The 18,196-nt window shown below is 41.9% G+C and overlaps 1 long non-coding RNA gene across 1 annotated transcript; it reads right to left on the reverse strand.

The window, feature by feature from the left end:
- Nucleotides 1–986: 986 nt before the first annotated feature.
- LOC116831473 (uncharacterized) lies at nt 987–18,061 on the reverse strand. Its single transcript, XR_004375204.2, has 6 exons — nt 17,942–18,061; nt 14,332–14,431; nt 7,378–7,615; nt 4,996–5,175; nt 4,030–4,167; nt 987–3,768 (listed from the first exon to the last, which is right to left on the reverse strand). It is a non-coding gene; the product is annotated as an uncharacterized LOC116831473 (long non-coding RNA).
- Nucleotides 18,062–18,196: the final 135 nt, after the last annotated feature.

Here is an 18,196-nt window from a genome sequence, read left to right on the forward strand (position 1 = left end):
CGAAGGTCCCGCCCCTCACGCACGGTCCAATCAGAAGAGCAAGAAATAATAATATCGCGCTCCCCTCCTATCCGGACCAGAGGGCAATAGAGACGCAACAGATGGACAAACCACCTCAGACCAATCAGAAAAGAAGAAGCGCACAAAAGGCCTGCCTCTCTTCGGCATCCAATCAGAAATCGAATTGGAGTCCCACCCCCTCACGCCAAGCACCAATCAGAAAGGCAGGACATGTTTGTGTCTCAATCCCCGCCGCAGTGCCCAGTCAGGAAGGCAGGCGATAGTAGGGTCCCGCCCCCTCCCCATGCTAGATTAGGTGGGCGCTGTGGTTTAGCGCTTGCCGGCTGGTTCGCAGCTCACTGACGATACCGAGTTTGTTTTTCGCTTTTAGAGCCAGTTACTGGGGCAAGAGCGTGAGGTCTACATGAGGACCACGTGCGGGAAGCTCACTGTGGTAGGGCCTGCCTGCGCTGAGCGCACACAGCTGGAGTCGCTAACACAAAACACGTAGTAGGCGATGACATAGATACACTCTATTCTCTCAACCCTTCATAAAAAGGTTGTTAAGACGAGTGGGGAGTCAGGACTCCTAGCTTGTGCCTGTATCTAGAGCGTGAATATTGTCTAACAGGAGTTACTGAAATATCACCACCTTAAAAATGGTGAAGTGAACATCAAGCTCGCTACTGTGGGGGGAGCTTAGACAGGAGCAGAGGTTTAATTGACTACTACTTTCTTAGCAGGACAAAGCAACAGTTCTGCCAAACTGCACACCTAACAAGAAACTTGGTCTCTTTTCTCTTGTCTCCACAGTGATGCATTGATAAAGGGTTTGAGCACAGTTGATCTTCTCCAAATATTGAACAGAAACACCATCGTATTCAGAACCTGGGTGTACTGAACCTCTATTTCTAGTGAAGCAAAACCTTTACTTACAATGAACCTCTTTTGTGAGGAAAACATTTCACTATAATAGGTCCCACTGGTTTGCAGTTAAATAATTATTTAATACAGATTCCTGTATGACCTGGAATAAAAGGAGCATAGAAAAAAATAGTCAAGACTCCTCTGGATTCAGGAATTAACCTATAATAGGTACCTGATCATTGACAGCAATGAGACCATAAGAAATAAATGTTCACATAAGTGTACTTAATTTCATCTTTATCAATTTGAGTATTCCCAGGAGATGTCAGATCAGGAAACTGAAGTCCTTTATTCACACTAAAGTTACAGCAAGCATCCTCCATTCATTTCCTAGCCCGTAAGCCTTACTGACTAGCTGTCAGAAAGTACCAGCTTTCAGTCTTTGCTGGGTCAGATTTGAATACTGTGACTTAGGTTTTCACCTCTTCCAGGAATCCTCCAAATCATTTAGATCCCCAGCTACTGATTTATCTACATGCAAAAGGGAGGAAAAGAAGAAAATGAGGTAGCTTAACAGATTCAGATTTTAGCACTCCCCTTCTTAGAGATCTTTTAAAAAAATGAAATAATTTTACAGGACAATTAGAAGTAACTAAATCCATTGTTCTTGACACAATGTGCCATATGATGCATTTGCAGCATCATTCATATTATACTTCACAGAGAGTATGTGTCTTCAAGCAGAGCATGTTTTCTTACTGCCAGTACTGTGATATAGCTAGAAGAGCATCATCACGTGTCAGAGCGAAAGAGAAAATGTATTGGTATGTGGTCCTGATAATTATCAGACACAAAATATGAAAAAAGTTGTCCTAACCTCTGAAATTTTAGAATAAAAGCTATCATGGTTGGGGGAGGGGGAGAATCATATTTGCTCAGATATTTTCCTTAGCAGACAATTAAGCTATTTTAAATTTTTAGGCTGTCAGCTCCCAGTAGGGGATGGGTTGCTCAATTTAAAAGATATTACCTATGGAAAATGATTTCTGTTCTTGCAAAATATAAAGGACACCCTTTCAGTCTTTTCTCACATGTAATTCTGATTGCCCTAATAATAATTGTAGCATAGAAAAGAGGAGAAGACAAAAATATTGCTACAACATTACATAACTGCATGAACCTATCTGTGTGTCCACCTAGGTTACTATTACAGTTTGACTAAACAGTCCATTAATTACACACTTATGCCATCATCCACCTCAAATAACCTAGCCATTTCTAACAATGATTGCTTGAAGTGCTTTCAGTACTTTCTCTGAGGTGATGTAATTTGCGTGAAGAATGCTGGATCCTCAGTGACTGCAAAGCGTGTTTATGAACAAGTTCCTAATGAAAATATTTAGTAATTATTAGTTTCAATGCCATGCACGAATATTTATCCTTCCAATATCCCTGTGAGAGAGGCTTTTAAGTATTAGCCCTCTTTTGCAGTTGGGGAAACTTGAGGCAGGAAGAGGTTTAAACCTGCTTATAGCCATGCACCAAGTTAGCAGGCAGGATTAGAACTCAGGATTCCTAATATCTGACCTCATGTTTGGTCCATGGTCCCTTAGTGGCTGAGATCTGCAAAAGCACTCAGTTTTAGCCTAACTCTGCCCACACTGAAGTCAGTGAAATGTTCATGGTTTGTCTTTAAACTAGAAAACTCTCCTTAAAAAGTTTTTCTCCTAACAGCAGTTTCACTAGTACTATTTACTACTAGATGGACCATAGCTTCTTCCTGCTTTCAGGTGAAATCTAAGAGTTCTATCTCAGCATACCTCCCCCCTCAAATAATAGCATTTTAAAAAATGTGGTGGGTGAATGAGAAGGGAAAAAAAAAAAAAAAAGCTAAGCTACTGTAGATTTATAAAGATACCACAGAGATAAATTAGAAACAGGTATAGGCAAAGAAGGGAAAGCCATGTGGGCTTAAGTGATAGGTTAGGGTTTGTCTACATTAGAATTTTTGCAACAGTAGAGCTGCACTGATGCAAAGTCTCAAGGTAGATATGCTACACCAGCATACGGCAGGGCTTGCACTAGTGCCATTTATGCTGCTTTCAAACCAGAGTAACTCATGCTAGTGCCAAGTGCACAAGCCAAAGTGATGTTTTGTAACTCCAGGATTTGACTCCCAGTCCAGGTTTTAGGGTCTAATCCAGCTCCTGTTGCCAAAGGGATCAGACCCTTTCTCTTTAGATGCCAATCCTCCAATCTGCAGAGTGCCCTCAACTCAAACGGACTTTAATGGGTTGACTGCATTCGGTATCTTCAGGAGATATTGCGCTACTTGCAGGATCAAGCCCCTAGGAGTGTAGATTCTGGAAGTGTCTCTTATTAAATGAAGGAGCAGCACTTGTAGCTTCCAAAAATTGTCCCATCCAGTGCCCCACCCCCTGCCTGAAGGGAGATCACTGTAGTGTAGGGCTTTAATAATAATGGAAGGGTTAAAGGTTGGGGGGGGGGGGGGAACAGGATCATTGGGTCACCTGTGGAGAATAAGAGAAAATTCAAGATGATCCAGTTTGTTAGTCCATCATGTGAATACATGATAATACACATAGGTCAAATCCTATGGAATGAATAAAAAACAGACCTCAAAGTTAGGCCCCATATTATTAATATATTTTATTTTGATATCACCTACCTGCCACAGCATTCCAGGCACCTCAAAAACCTACAAGTTTAAAATCATACAAGATCCAAATCATAAAATATTTTAAAACTGTATCACAGGAATATGGTGAACGTGGTTAAATGCACTGGACCAAATTCAGACCCTAGTGTAACCATCAACTGCAGTGGATGAATTTGGTTCCATTCTGCTTTAATACTCCCACCTTATTCTCTTTGGATCCTCTAAGGAAAAGATAGAAATAAATACACACATGAAATTAAGCTACATTTAAAATATGTTCAAACAGCATTAATAAACTGGATGAACCTCAAACAAAAAAGCCAGAAAATGCAGACGCCCCCACCCTTAAACTATCTTGTACGGGGGGTACTGCCAGAGCCTCTACGCAGTGGACAAACCAACACACCATAGGTACCACAACAGAGGGACAACAAAGCAGGGTAGCTACTCCATAATGTCACAGACAGGTATGCAAGACTCACATGTACTCTTGGTGTTGTGCTTGGTGCATCTTCTCTGACGTGATGGTGGCTCACAGTACACAGAGTTTAAGTGTTGGCATGACAGCTGCAGCGTGGTTTCACCTGGATTTGGAGAGTTTAAGTAGGACCCTGAATGTTCTAAAATAAGGAATTATTTGAGACACATAGCACATCAGTATAAGGTTCTTAATATCGGATAGCTTCTTCCTCTGCTATTGGCCTCAATTATTGTTTTAAATGTATTCACTATACAACGCCTTCGCACCAGCTTTCTGCTATTTACACCATTTACTGTCTGATAGCTGGAATTAGCTAACTAATTTTCTTTGAAAATACTCTAAGACTCAATCCTGCAAAATCAGATCCATGAAGGCAGGCAGACCTCCTAAGTTCACATGTAGCATACGTCTGACTGCAGAACAGATATTTAGAATTGTATTGTATTTCCTCACAGGATTCATTCACTTCTATTCCCCTCCCTATCCCTTCCACTCAGGTAGGCCAGGGTTTTAAAGAGCTCAGTACCCACAATCAGAGCCAAAATTTTCACCATTGCTCTGGATTTGGCATACAGAGTTCTCTTGCAAATCTATTCACAAAAGTGTCAAAATATGAGCTGTTGGGTGCTGAAAACCTGGTCCTGAGGTATTTTGAAAATGTGACTCCTGGAACTAATCTACTTCTCCATTCCTTCAGATGCAAGGACCTTCTCCCCTGCATCTCCCACTGCCTGGAAGAGCCTTTCACAACCTCTGTGTCTCTTACTCCATCACCCCACCCACCCCCCTAATTCTCAGATATCGTTTGGGATCATTTTTCCTGCTCTTGCTTTCATTGGAGCTTTGTAGTTCTATTTCACACATTCTGTATGCAAGCTATTACACAACATATAGTTTTATGTCCTAGTCCAAACTGAAAGGGAGGTGATCAAACTTCAGGCCAAGAGATATTGTTATAAAGACTTGCAGTGGCTCTTGTAATCCTATCCTGGCCCACCCTGGGACCAGACTCTGTCTAATGGTTTCAGACATCACTTTTCTGCTTCCCCATGGGTGTCTTCAGGAGGGGATGGCTGGTGTGCAGCGAGACGGGTGTGGTATGCATATCTCATGCAGACGCAGCAGAGCCTGGGAAGCTGTGGTTTAACTAGATAAGAGAGAAGAGAAAAGGAGCGAGGTGGCAAAGCAGCCTCAGCTCCACTCCAACCTTTCTGGAAACAAGAAAACGTTATATTACAGGAGTGAGCAGCTAACCTCCTATAGTGGAGATCACAGCAGAGCAGTGCTCTTCATCATCTTCCTCTATCCCCCTTCTCACAAGACTTGCTGCTTCAATTTGCATGTGGAACACTCAGGACATAACTCTTGCATTGAGCGCAATCTTATTTCAAGAAGAACTCTCTTACAGAGGGTATGCATGCGTATGCTGCAATATTTCAGTTAATGAAGGAATGACAGATGCATAGAATTAATCTTGTAATTGAAGCACAGATGAAGTATAACCTACAATTTTGTTATTAACATTTTTAAAAGAAAAAAAAAATACCCACCTACTGTCATCGCCATAAAATCTTCTCGTCCAATCACTCCTAACTACGGATACTATAGAATCAGTCCCTGTTTGGGAGCTCACAGGTACTACTGGCCTACCCTCTCCTAGCTCATGGTACTATAAAAAATTGTGCAGGAGCACCAATTGTGTGGGAGCTCACATCTACTCCAATCCTATCCCATCATGGGCAGGAATGATTTAGGATCTCTATGTGCGGAAGCTCAAACCTGCCATTTTTTGTTGTGTTTGTAGAACACCTACAGCACTACCATGGGGTTCTGGTCCATGACTGGGGTTCCTAGGTGCTGCAGGAATTCATAGATAATGATAATGATAATAAATAAATAGTAATACTCTAGTCCCAGCCTCTCCCAGAAGGACACACTATTGACCTTATTCACAGCACCACTCTCTTGAAGGCAGGGGAAAAATTATACTACATATTCCCAGATGGCTTTTCTGGTGGATGCCGTTTCTGCAGGTTCTCCTCAATTCACCTAAGACCTCACACTAGTTCCTTAACTTCCTGTTAGAGAGTCCCTGAGCCTGTTCTCCTGGCTGACCACATAGAATCGCCCCCACCCCTTCAAAATTTGTGTATGAAATTACGAGTAAAATTTATCTGTTGGAGACACTCTTTTAGGCTGTTTCTGCCTTTCTGTATACAAAGCCTTTTCAATAGCAAACCACTGGCCCTGGAAATAACTACACTTAACTATCAAGGTCCAAATGGAATAGTGTCAAAGGAACAGGAGATGAATGTAAGTCAGCTGGGAGAGCCAAGATACAAGAATGGAGCAGGAACTGATGACGGTACATGGGTAAGAGAACAGCTCCATCGTAAGAAGACAGTGAAGAATGGAATTAGCAATGCTAAATAAAGGCCACTGACTGCATTCTTTCATCACAGCTTTTGACTGGTAGCTTCACCCTTCTATTAATCCCTGATCATTTAATTGGTCCATACTTTGTGAAAGTTCAAACTCACCTTTCAAACAATTTCTACAACTGGACACAGATCAAAAATTATCATGCCTCATGCCACCTCAGCACTGGTGTTTCCATGCTGTTGTTTCACTCTGCCATAAGAGAGGTAAAACAAATGTGTTCCAGTGCCTGAGTTAACCAGATCATGTGTTATAAATATAGCTGGGGTGTTTGCAGGCTGCAATGGGATGCAGCTTAGCTTTGCTACTTTGAGGAGAAGCACTACCCCAGATAGTCTTCGCCACCAAGTTGTTTCTTCCTCCTCTAGATTCTTAGGCCTGGTCTTTACTTAAAAAAAGTTAGGTTGACACTGCCTACAGCACTCAGGGATGTGAAAAATCCACACCCTTGAGTACTGTAGCTATGATGAGCTAATCCCTGCTGTAGATGCAACTATGTTGACCAAAGACGATTTCCTTTGACCGAGCTACTGTTGCTCAGGGAGATGAGGTTCCTGCAGTGATGGAAAAAAAACCTTCTATCACTGTAGAAAGCATCAACACTATGATATTACAGTGATATAGCTACAGTGCCTTGCCCCAGGAGACCCTATAGGTAATGATTTATTTCATTCTGCCAATGCCTCTAAGCTTACTACCTCTAAGACTTTTAGGCAGAGCTTCCCAAGAAGAGGAGAAAAGAACTGTAAGGAAGGAAGATGGTTAGGAGTGGGATGAGTTGATAATTAGCAAGGCTGACAGCTGCAGTATTTGGCATCCTGCTAAAAACAGTTGGTTTTAAATTACTCCACAATGGGAAAACAACTAATTTTTATCCATCCAGAGGGCTGCAGCTATTTTAAGATCTCACCTCAATCTCATCAAATCAGCCCAGGATGGAAGGTTTGTGTCTACTGTGACAGAAGAAAATGTCTACATGATGTGCATTCTGGACCCCTTCAGGAGCTGCTGCACTTCCAGAAGTCACTGCCACAGCTCTGAGAATGGTGGAGGTAAAACAATTACTTTTCTGAAGTGCTGGATCCTGCGCTCAAATATAGCTGAACAATGTAGTCATCTCCTCATAACAGAGGTTCCTCAATGCTGTGCTGTAAAACAGCAAAAAAAGCGATGTAGTCTTATTGGTGTTAAAGGACCCAAGGTTAAGAACCCATGTTTTGTTTATTGTATTATATCTGCTGGTTTCTATGAATCCTGCTGTTGTAATTTCTGTAACCTTCCAATCCTGAACAGTCAAGAAGCAGAACTAATCTACTGCAGAGATCTAATCCAGCCAGCCAACTACCATTCTCACCCATCTCTCTCTTTGCAGAACCCCAGAATGCCAGCTACCTCATTAGGAAGAGCAAATGCTGCATCAAAGCATCCGAATCTATCAAATCTGTTCCATAGTATCTGAAGCAAAGTGCTGATCTAGTCAATACTCTCTCAAAAGGAGTAGCCTTTTTAAAAAGCACAGTCTGTACAACAGTATGCTCAGTATTTATAGTCTGTATGTGTACGAGCATCTATTTGTGTGTAACAGGTTTTCCTCCTCTCATTGCCCTGAGTCACACCTTAAAAAAAAACAACTCCATCTCCCCCTCCTTGGCTCTGAGTCTATCAGCTTCACTGGAGGGACTGACAAGCAAAATGGAAATCTCTCAGAATGAACAGATCCAATACAGTTTATCATTCTGGTCCATCATACAAATCCTGAATGAGATTAAGTAAATTCCTTGGTGTTTACTATGGGTGGGAGGGAGACAAAGCTAAGTTTTAAGGTCTTGATCTTTTAGTGAAACTTCAAAGGGTATGTTTTTGTATGAACCAGACTTTCCCTCAGTATCCTTGAACAAAATTCTTCTCACTCCCTCTAAATTGTTACATAAAATGGTTACCTGCCTTCTATCCCCATCCCCCAAAGATGGCTGCTTTTCACTAGTGGGGAGTTTGGACACTCACATGGTTTGATGTAAAAGAGCATAACTGATGTTATTTTTTTTTAAATTAGAGGCTTTGACAGATTATTCTCCACACATCTAAGCTACTTCAGAGTCTGATCTGGCTCACATTGAATTCAGTGGGACCTTTGCCATTAACTCATAATAAAAGTAAGATGAGATATTATGAAACAGACAATTTGCACTAAGTTATATATTATCATACAGCAGAAAGTAATAAATTCACATAAGAGGAATCACTGATGTCAAAAAATTGCCAGTTCAGCAAGGGAGCATGTAAATGAATAAAGAATAGCACCCGTGAGAGAAAACCAGTCAATCACTGAAGAATCAGTGCCAGATAATGCATGGATTCAGAAGATAAAGGGTCTAGTTACAGAAACAGTGTGAGAATGCTGTCCCATGGATAGAATGAGACACTAAAAATCCCCACTCACGTGTTCTGTTCCCAACTCTGCCACTGACTCACACTGAAGGAAAAAAAAAAAAAAAAGTCACTGTACCACAAAAAAATGGGTATAAAAGGTTACCCTGCCTCAGAGGCTTAACTAATGTTTGTTAAAATGCTTTGAGATTCCCCTTGAAAAGAGGGGCTACATTAAATGCAAAGTGTTAATCGTCACAGAATAATGGCTTGCTTAGGAGAATGAATTATAAAACAGCAGGAGTAAGCATTACATTCCTGGGGTGGGGGGAAAACATGGCTTCTGAACTAGTGTATGAGACCCTCTGTAATTAGAACTCTTATCTATGGACCAGTTGTGATCCACAGAGCATTAGCTGGTGGCCTGCAGGCAGCTGCCTGGTCACTTGGTGTTGGATTGCTTTGTTTCCAGCTACTAAATTGTATTAGAATAAGTTAAACATGCATTAAATATTTTCCTGATGTTACTTTTCCATGTAAACTGCTATATTTGGCACAGGAATGTTATTCTATCAGAGGCAAGGTGATTCCAATGACAGCTTTTCTATTAAGATGGTTTTCTCGTTTTGAAAACGCTTAAGACCCCATGAATTCGGAAATAGGTTACATAGAGAGAGCTGTTTAGTAACAGGCAGAATATAGGAAGAAAAAGCAGATACTGAAAGAAAACAACCCATTTGGCTGAACATAACAGTCTAGAAGTTCCAAAGGAAAGAAGATTGGGGTGGATTTTGTTTTACCATGAATAAACTGAAAACAGGAGTTTTCAAATAAACTTTCAATTCCAGCTGGCATTTCTGAACCTTCTCCTAGGGCAGCCATCTTGTTGGAGAGTGATTCTGGCAGAGTGCAGGCCTACTGGAAAGAGCACTCATCTTGTTTCCCCATATGCTTTGATATTAGTTTGACACTCATTAGAAAAAAGGACACGTTACTGGCCCAACTCACCACTGCACTCATGTAATCCAGGGTAAAGTGGGTATAAAATGCTAGCAGTCTGATCTGATAACATTTTATACATATTGGTGTGACTACAAGAGGCACAGGACAATGGGGAATTGGGGCCACTGTTTAAAAACTGAAACACTGCAAAATAGATTCTATCCCCAGTACATCCACTGACTCCAGGGAAACTGATCATCTGTAACCAAGGGCATAGGTTGTGCTTAAAGGTTCCCCGCCCACCCCTTCTTCTTTCTTTATTACAGTCAAACCACTATTCAGGAAATTACACAGTCTCTGCTACTCATTATCCACATTGCCTGGGTCAATTTTAGGGGAAAATGACTGCCCACAGGATAGGGTCAGAAATGCCAAGTGGGATAAACATTTTAATCTCCCTTCCCACGTGTGTCAAAGTTTTAGTCCTAGCGATAAATGTTTCTTACCCCTGGGAATGTTTGTGCCAGTGGGCTGAATAAAATAAGTAGAGTTTTCCTTTAAGGAAGCATGCAAAGAACTTGATTGATCAGGAAGCAAGACATTAACATCAGTGCCAGGCAGTTGGAGAGCACTGCTTAGACTGGAAGGAATGTATTAAAGGAGCAGGTTATGAATTCAAAAGCAGCCAAGAGGATACAAAAAAACCCAAGCTGGGTGGGGCAGGGAAGGCATAAAACATTTGGCCCATCATGAGGCGTTTTGACTCGGCTTAGCAAAAATTACTTTTATTATGGACCTATTCAATAAATTCAACTATAACATTGGGGCTGGGGGAAAGAACCAGGAAGTCTGCAGCTATAGCTGAGTGAAAACTTTTTCGCTTTCAGCAAAGCTCAAACTGGACTGTTTTCCGTTACACTAAAAGTCAGCTGGGCCAAACTGGCCTAGACCTTGTTCTTGGATGCCAGAAAATGCTGGCTCCAGAGAACTGCCTACGATGCCAGCAGAAAAAGTACTTGCAAGGGTTCTGTTGGAGTTCCCCGTAGTACCTTTGTCTACCTAAAGCTAACTGTGCCCTGCAAAACTTCCAACTCAATAAATGGTAGGTGGCCAAGACTGTCTCTTGATAGTGAAGATTTCTGTAGTTATTGTTTACAGTATAATCCAGATCCTGGCTACATGCAAACTGGCTTGGAAAAGGAACTTGGGGTTACCAGACAAAAGGATTCTGAGCTGCCCTCTGCTTCATGGGAAATCAGAGCAGAAAGGGAATGAAGAAGAGGCATTGGTCCATCTCAGCCAGCTGTTTGCTGAAAGGACTGTGGGCACATATGCTCAAAACTAGAGTCCCCTTTGCATGCAACAGCTGATGAATATTTTAATTGCTAAATCCATGAATAAGTACACTGGGCCAATATGAAAATGAATCCAGTATCCTAGACTATCTTCATGACTGCTACAGGCTGGGCTATACACAAGTTCACTCAGACTGGGCCTAACCCTGAAAAGTACGAAGGGCCTCTTGAGAACTGCTGTGCACCCTCAACTCCAACGGAGGTGGAGGCTCAACAGCTGCAGAGCCAGCCTTACTGCTGTGAAATTGCATCTGCTCTTTAATCCAGACTAGATTCACTACAGCTTTGCACCTTGTATCATCTTTGTACACATGCAAAAAAAAGTGTAAGAACTACCAAATCAGCATGTTGGCATTTTACACCCTGTTTGCACAGGGATAAATAACTACACAAGGTCAAGACAGTAAAGAATCAGGCCCAAGATTCCTAGCCAGTGACATGCAGTTGGCAGCACAAAGAGACTATCAGCCCTGAAAGAGATGTTTTTGTGAAAGACAGTGACAATTTGTCACGTACACCTTGAAGATCTCTCCAGGGACAGCATAGGTGAGCATGGGAATTGTCCTAGCATTATATGCTTGGGAATGAGACACTTTTCTGATGCAGCTCTACTGACACTTGTACAACCCCTGATGAGAAGAGACTTGTATGCGAAAGCATCTCTTCCCAGATGCTCTACCCTGTCCTCTTGATTCTTTATTGGTGGATGGTAGCAGGGACTTCAATCCTCTAGTGCAGGGGTTCTCAAGCTTCATTGCACTGCGACCCCCTTCTGACAAAAAAGTTACTACCCAACCCGGAAGGGAGACCGAAGCCTGAGCCTGCCTGATACCTGCCACCCCAGATGGAGGCTGAGCAAAGCCAAAGCCTCACTCAGCCCCATTCACCCCCAAGGCTGAAGCCCTCAGGCTTCAGCCCCAGACAGTGGGATTCAGGCTTTGGCTTCAGCCTCTGGCCACTGCAAGTCTAAGCCAGCCCTGGCAACCCCATTAAAACAGGATCGTAATCCACTTTGGGGTTCCAATCCACAGTTTAAGAACCACTATTCTAGTGGAGCCACACCTCTGCTCCTTTAACGAATCTGATCTTCTGTGCTTCTTTCTTGGCGCCAGGGTAGGGGATCAGTGCCAACATTCAGAAGTGATGTCCAGAGAGCAATCTGCATTGATGCAGAGTACTCAGTGTGTGCCCAAAGCGGGAAGGTTCAGAAGGCATATGCAGGGCTGCCTCCAAGAGGACGTGACACTGCCTCACCTCTCTATTCTTTTTTGTCTGGGATTTAAAGTCCTGCAAATCTGGCAGCAGTCTTGAATGCGACCTTCTTGAGGCACTTCAGGCAGGTGTAATGAGGGTGGGTCACTGGCATAGATTTCTTGTAGCCTGCACAAGGCTTAAAATCCAGAGACTAAGGCATATTCCAGTACCAGGCATTGGTACCCAGTGAAAAAAAAGGAACTTAGGCTCCAAGAAAAACAACAAAGAAAACCTATACTTATCTAACACTAACAAATACACTTACTATTCACAGGATGAAAAACAAATTTTCCTGTCAAGGGAGAAACTTGCAGTGGCAAGTTGATGCCCTCCAACTACCAGTCAAAATGGTAGGAAGGAACCGAGAAAGATCTGGGGCGACCATGATCTTTATGCCAAACGTGCAGCAGCACAAGGTAACGAAGGGTCCATGTACTGCCCAAACCGCCACTGCTAAGGGAAAAATCTGTCATTCTGGTACCCTGGGCATGCACACACACCTGAAATGGAATGGATATGTGCAATCATGCAAAGAAAAGCCAATGTTTCAGATATCTCCCCTGTGTCGTGTTTTACTCTTATGTCATTTGTCCCCACTTCACCTAACTGTGCTGCTGCAGGTAAAGGGATCTCTTAATGTCTCACAAAAAATAACCCCCTAACCCTAGCAATTAATAATGTATAATAGAACACTTCTTGTACAGCATTTTTCAGTTGAGGATCGTGAAGTGCTTCACAAACATGTACTAAGCCTCATGACATCCCTGTTAAGGCAGATTTGTATTATCCCCATTTTATGGGTCGGTAACCTAAAACAGCGTTAACTGATTTGGCAAGCCTGTAACAGGGCCAGGTACAGAACTCCAGTCTCTTAACTCTCAGTCTTCTGTCCTAACCATTACATATCATTGCCTCACTAGGTATTAGGAAGACTGCTTTTACTTATCAGAAGAGCCACACCCTTCTTCAGGAACGCTTTTCCTTTCACCTCTTATAGTTGCTGGTACTGCTAAGATTTGCGCAATGCATCTCAATTACTTTCAGTGAGACTTTGGTTCCTCAGTCACTTTTGACAATAGAAGTTAGCCTCTTAAACTATGTAGGTGCTTTTGAAAACGTAACCCAAAGTGACTCCAGAAAATTCTTCATTCTGGGTCTTCCTTGGAAGATTTTCAGTCTTGCTTAAGGGACCACAGGGAGCCAGAAATGTTTTTTTTTCTTCATAGATAAAAGTTCATTTGATTATTGCATGTAGAGGAGTCAGATCCAGCCCTTTAACTTAAGAACTTGTGAAGTTTTAAATCTAGAAGGGTGAATAACTCGCTTAATACAGTGACATCTAGTGGTAATGCTAAGTCAGTGTAGAAATGAGACTTTAAATGCCTTATTCCAAACTCAGGCAATGAAGGGAACGCTTGAAAACTCAGACAGAAAGAAGGATCCTCGTTCCTGACACAGCCCACTGCTCTTCATGCAAGGGAATTTATTTTAACACAATGGCCAAAAAAAAAAAATAAATAGACAAATGTCCTCCCCATACCCTCTCCCTAATATATCTTTAAAAGGTCAATCAATCTGTGCTAGTGAAAGAGAAAATTGTACTAGGGTTTGAACCAAGCATGTCCTGGGCAGGCACAAGAAACTTTTACTACATAGTTCTCCCCAGTACGTACAACTGCACTAATCAGAACTAGTGATAGTGGAATTTTCGAGAGGAGCTGGACAGAGACCTTGAACATGCTCCATAGGCAAGTCACTGAACAGCCATCAGATTTTACCATTTCCCAGACATTCCCAACTTGAACTGGATTTTGAACTAGCAGACACACAGCAAAAGCCTCTGTATCCCATTATCAATCCCCTGAGCCACCCAGTCTCTAAAATTAGCTCCATCATAGATTTATCTCTGTGAGAAAAGTTCTGGCAAGCTGCAGCATAATAATTACCTGGTCCTTTCCTCCTTTCAACAGAGGATGGGAAGGAGGATGGAAACACTCAGCATTGAAGGCATCTATCTTCCTTTCTCATCAGGCATCTGAACAAAACCTATTTACAGGAGGAAAATGTGTTTTTTCCATTCACGCATACTTTGTTAAAATAGCGGTATTGTCAATCGTCCTCATACTATTTACTGCTGGGGGGCAGGCAGGAGGTGCATGAATACATGGGGATGGGGGAGAAGGGGTGGATGAGTGGAGGTACAGGGACACACAGGGACAGAAGGAAGGAGAGGAGGGGTGGCTGCGGGATGCATTGACACATGATGGGCAGGGAATGAAAGGAAACATGGGGATGAGGGAAGAAGGGTGGTGGAACACACAGGAATAGGGACAGATGTGCATGAATCAATGGGAGAGGCTAGGGGTCAAACAGAGTCTGCAAGGGAGAGACTCCCCAACCCCCTAACAATCCCCCTCCCAAAAAACTTCTCCCACCCAAACCCAACAACCTTTCAAATTCATTCCCAGGTCCCTTCCCAGCAATTACTTCTCTCTCCCTCATTACCCCTGATTCCCCCACGCCTTCGCACAGCTTCTGAGGGGTGCAGAAAACACTTTTCTGTATTGTATTTTAAATAAATTACTCAAAGTTCTGTATTAATATGCCTAGTAAGGAATCTATTTGTCAAAAAACATTTCCTGAATCTTTTTGTTGTCTATTTTGTTATAGATATATTTGTTGTCAGGTATTTTGAAATAAAATTACCAAAATAATTGAAACAGGCATGATTATATTGTGTTATTTTGATGAATAAAATATGCAGAATTTGAAAATATTGTGTACAGAATTTTTTGGCACCAAATTCCCCTAGGAGTAACTATTTCAGGAACTATGAAAGCGAGCCAGTGTTGCTATTAGAAGCATGGGAGATTGGAGGCCTAGATTCCAAGTGCCGTAATATTTGAGCCAATTGCTGAACTTCAGCGTCTCAGTTTCATCAGCTATATAAACTTAGTCAAATACTTACCCACTTTTGTGCAATGCTTTGAGATTACCAACTGAAACATTATGGCTAAGTGCAGAATATTACACACTGGACCACTGCAAATAAAGACTCCCAGAAATAGACTTTCCATTCACTTAGAGCACAGGCAGTCACAGGATCCTGACTCTTACTTCTAAGTGAATATTGACTCTGGAGATACAGAGCAGGAACAGCCTAATAAACCAGCTCTAAACATGGTTATATACTGTATGTTGCTTAGAGAGCTCTGCTGACATAACAACAAGATGCAGCTATAACTGCAATAAAGCCCTGGCCAAGTTAAATATAGAAATTAATGTCTCATTGGCCACAAAATGCCCTTTGTTCTCAATTCTACAGTTCTTGTCCCTTGGCAGCAGCAGACAATTATTATATCAGGACCATGTAGCAATTTTCTAAGCAATTTGCAAAATGCTGTTTAGTTTCACTGCTTATTAACTTCTTCAAAGAAATTTGAATCAAGTCTTATCACAGCAGGATTGTCTGTCCCATTTAGCCAATAGTTTTCTTGTCAGCACTGACACTTCCAGAGAAGTCTAACTTGACAGGATGTGCACATTTGCAAGAAGTTAATTTAAGCAACATTCCACAAAAATCATAAGTCACAGGTGTATGATGCACACTTAATAGAATTTCAGTTCTACAGAACTTTTCAGCCAGACTCATCTCAAAACACTTAAACTATAACTGATGTACAAGCTGCACAGACAAATCCTTCACCCAACACTGAAATACAGCAACTGCCACATCCCACCCCAGCACTGTTTAATAATGTGCAGGAACACTAGCAAAGGCTTCTTTATCCAATTGAATATGAAAGAGGATTTAAGTGAGGAAGAATATAACTGCCCACATTAGAATTGGGCCAAAACCCCAGAGTACACATTTTGGCAAAAATGAAAAGGTGCCGTTCTTAAATGAACGCAGATGATCAAGACCTTTCTTTTAGATTCCATAGCCTGTCTTCAAATACATCAAATATCAAGATTATAGAAGAACATCATGATTTGTTTGGGGTGGAAGGAAACAACCTCAGTTTTTGTAAAGTTTAGGATTTGGAGGAGATAGGTCACTCATCATCAGTAGAAATAGGGATAACATTTAGGCCTTGTCTATGCTAGAAAGGATTTTCTGGTATAACTATACCAGCAAGGCCCCCTCTTCCTGCAGTAGAAGTGCAATGTAAAGCTCATACCCAGCTTCCCCAACAAAATGAGTTATACAAGCAATATGACATTTTTGCCAACATAACTGTGTCTACACTAATAAGGCTTTTTGCTGGTGTAAAATGCCATAATGGCGAAATTTTCTAGGGCGGGTCTGGCCTTATCTACAATACCCCATAAGACTGTTGTGAGATTATTATTAATTTTTAAAGTACTCTGAGATCTTTGTACTGCCATATGATGCTAATGAAATATAAAACACATCAAGTATTATTAAAGCAATAAACAAACCTTGCAATGAATGTTTAGCTCATTAACTGTTTACAGGGGGGGCAGGGATAGCTCAGTGGTTTGAGCATTGGCCTGCTAAACCCAGGCTGTGAGCTCAATCCTCTGAGGGGACCACTTAGGGATCTGGGCCAAAATCAGTACTTGGTCCTGCTAGTAAAGGCAGGGGGCTGGACTCAATGACCTTTCAGGGTTCCTTCCCATTCTAGGAGATAGGGATATCTCCATTTTTTTTTAACCCGTACCGATAAGAAGTCTGCTTAACTTAGTGGGAATTGCCATTTAAAAAATCTAAAAACATTTAAACCATTTCTTTTAATCTTTTTCATTATTTGTGACTGGCACACAAACTTTCCATTTGATAGAATTCTCTCCTTCTCAGGTTTGTAACAGCAGACTATAACAAAACAAATAAACAAACAGTTATTAATATAGATTTTACTTACTCATTCCAGTAGGCATATTGCAAAAATTACTGGGTTATGCCTACAGTCCACATAGGAAGTATTATCCTTATTTGAAAGATGGAGAAATTGAGACATTGAAAGGTTAAGTGACTTTATCACACAGCATCTCAATGCCAGATTAAAGAACAGCAGCATGTGAAAATAATAAGGGGGGAACCAGGATTCTTAGTTTCTTTTTGCAAATTTTCATCCCAAATCATCACTATGTGCAAAATTTTCAAAGGTGCCTAAGTGACTTTATATAGTGGCCTATATAAGTGTGGGCCATTTTTTTAAGCCGCTGAAATTTGACTTTTTTTATGTTGGCTCACTGACATACGAAAGAGCTATAAATTTGTGAGTTCTGATGGGAAAGGTACCCTAAGACCTCAATCCTACAATGAGCACTGGTTTCCTAAGGAGCTGATTCACCCACCAACTCACGCTGCCACCCCAAGCTGGGTAAAAAGAACTCGGTTTCCCAGTCCCCTGAAACCCCCTGTCGTACCCCGCCTCAGCGCCAGATATCCGACTGAATCTGGAAGAGATAGAACCCAGGGATGAAGTCCCATAAGCCCCCGGTAGTCAGGAAAAGCGGAGAGCAAGCTGTAGTACCGAGACCACAACACCTGACTCTCCCACCTCGCAAAGGAAAATCATCGATACTCACCGACCTACTCACACCGAATCGATCAATGAAACCAGCAAGGGGCTCTATTGACAGCATCCAAGATGGCTGATCATGGCCTCAGAGGCAGTCGGCGCCTGCCCTAATCGGTCGCAGACATCAGGCTCCTTGGAAAACATCGTGTCCGAATCACAAATGGCCCTTCCAACTTTGAGCGTCAACAGGGTCGAATCCTTCTTAATGCCCTAAACCAAGATGGCGGGCAGCCCCCCGCCTGGAAGTGTCAGTGCCCACATC

The sequence above is a fragment of the Chelonoidis abingdonii genome, chromosome 21 (assembly GCF_003597395.2).
Source record: "Chelonoidis abingdonii isolate Lonesome George chromosome 21, CheloAbing_2.0, whole genome shotgun sequence".
NCBI lineage: Eukaryota > Metazoa > Chordata > Testudines > Testudinidae > Chelonoidis > Chelonoidis abingdonii.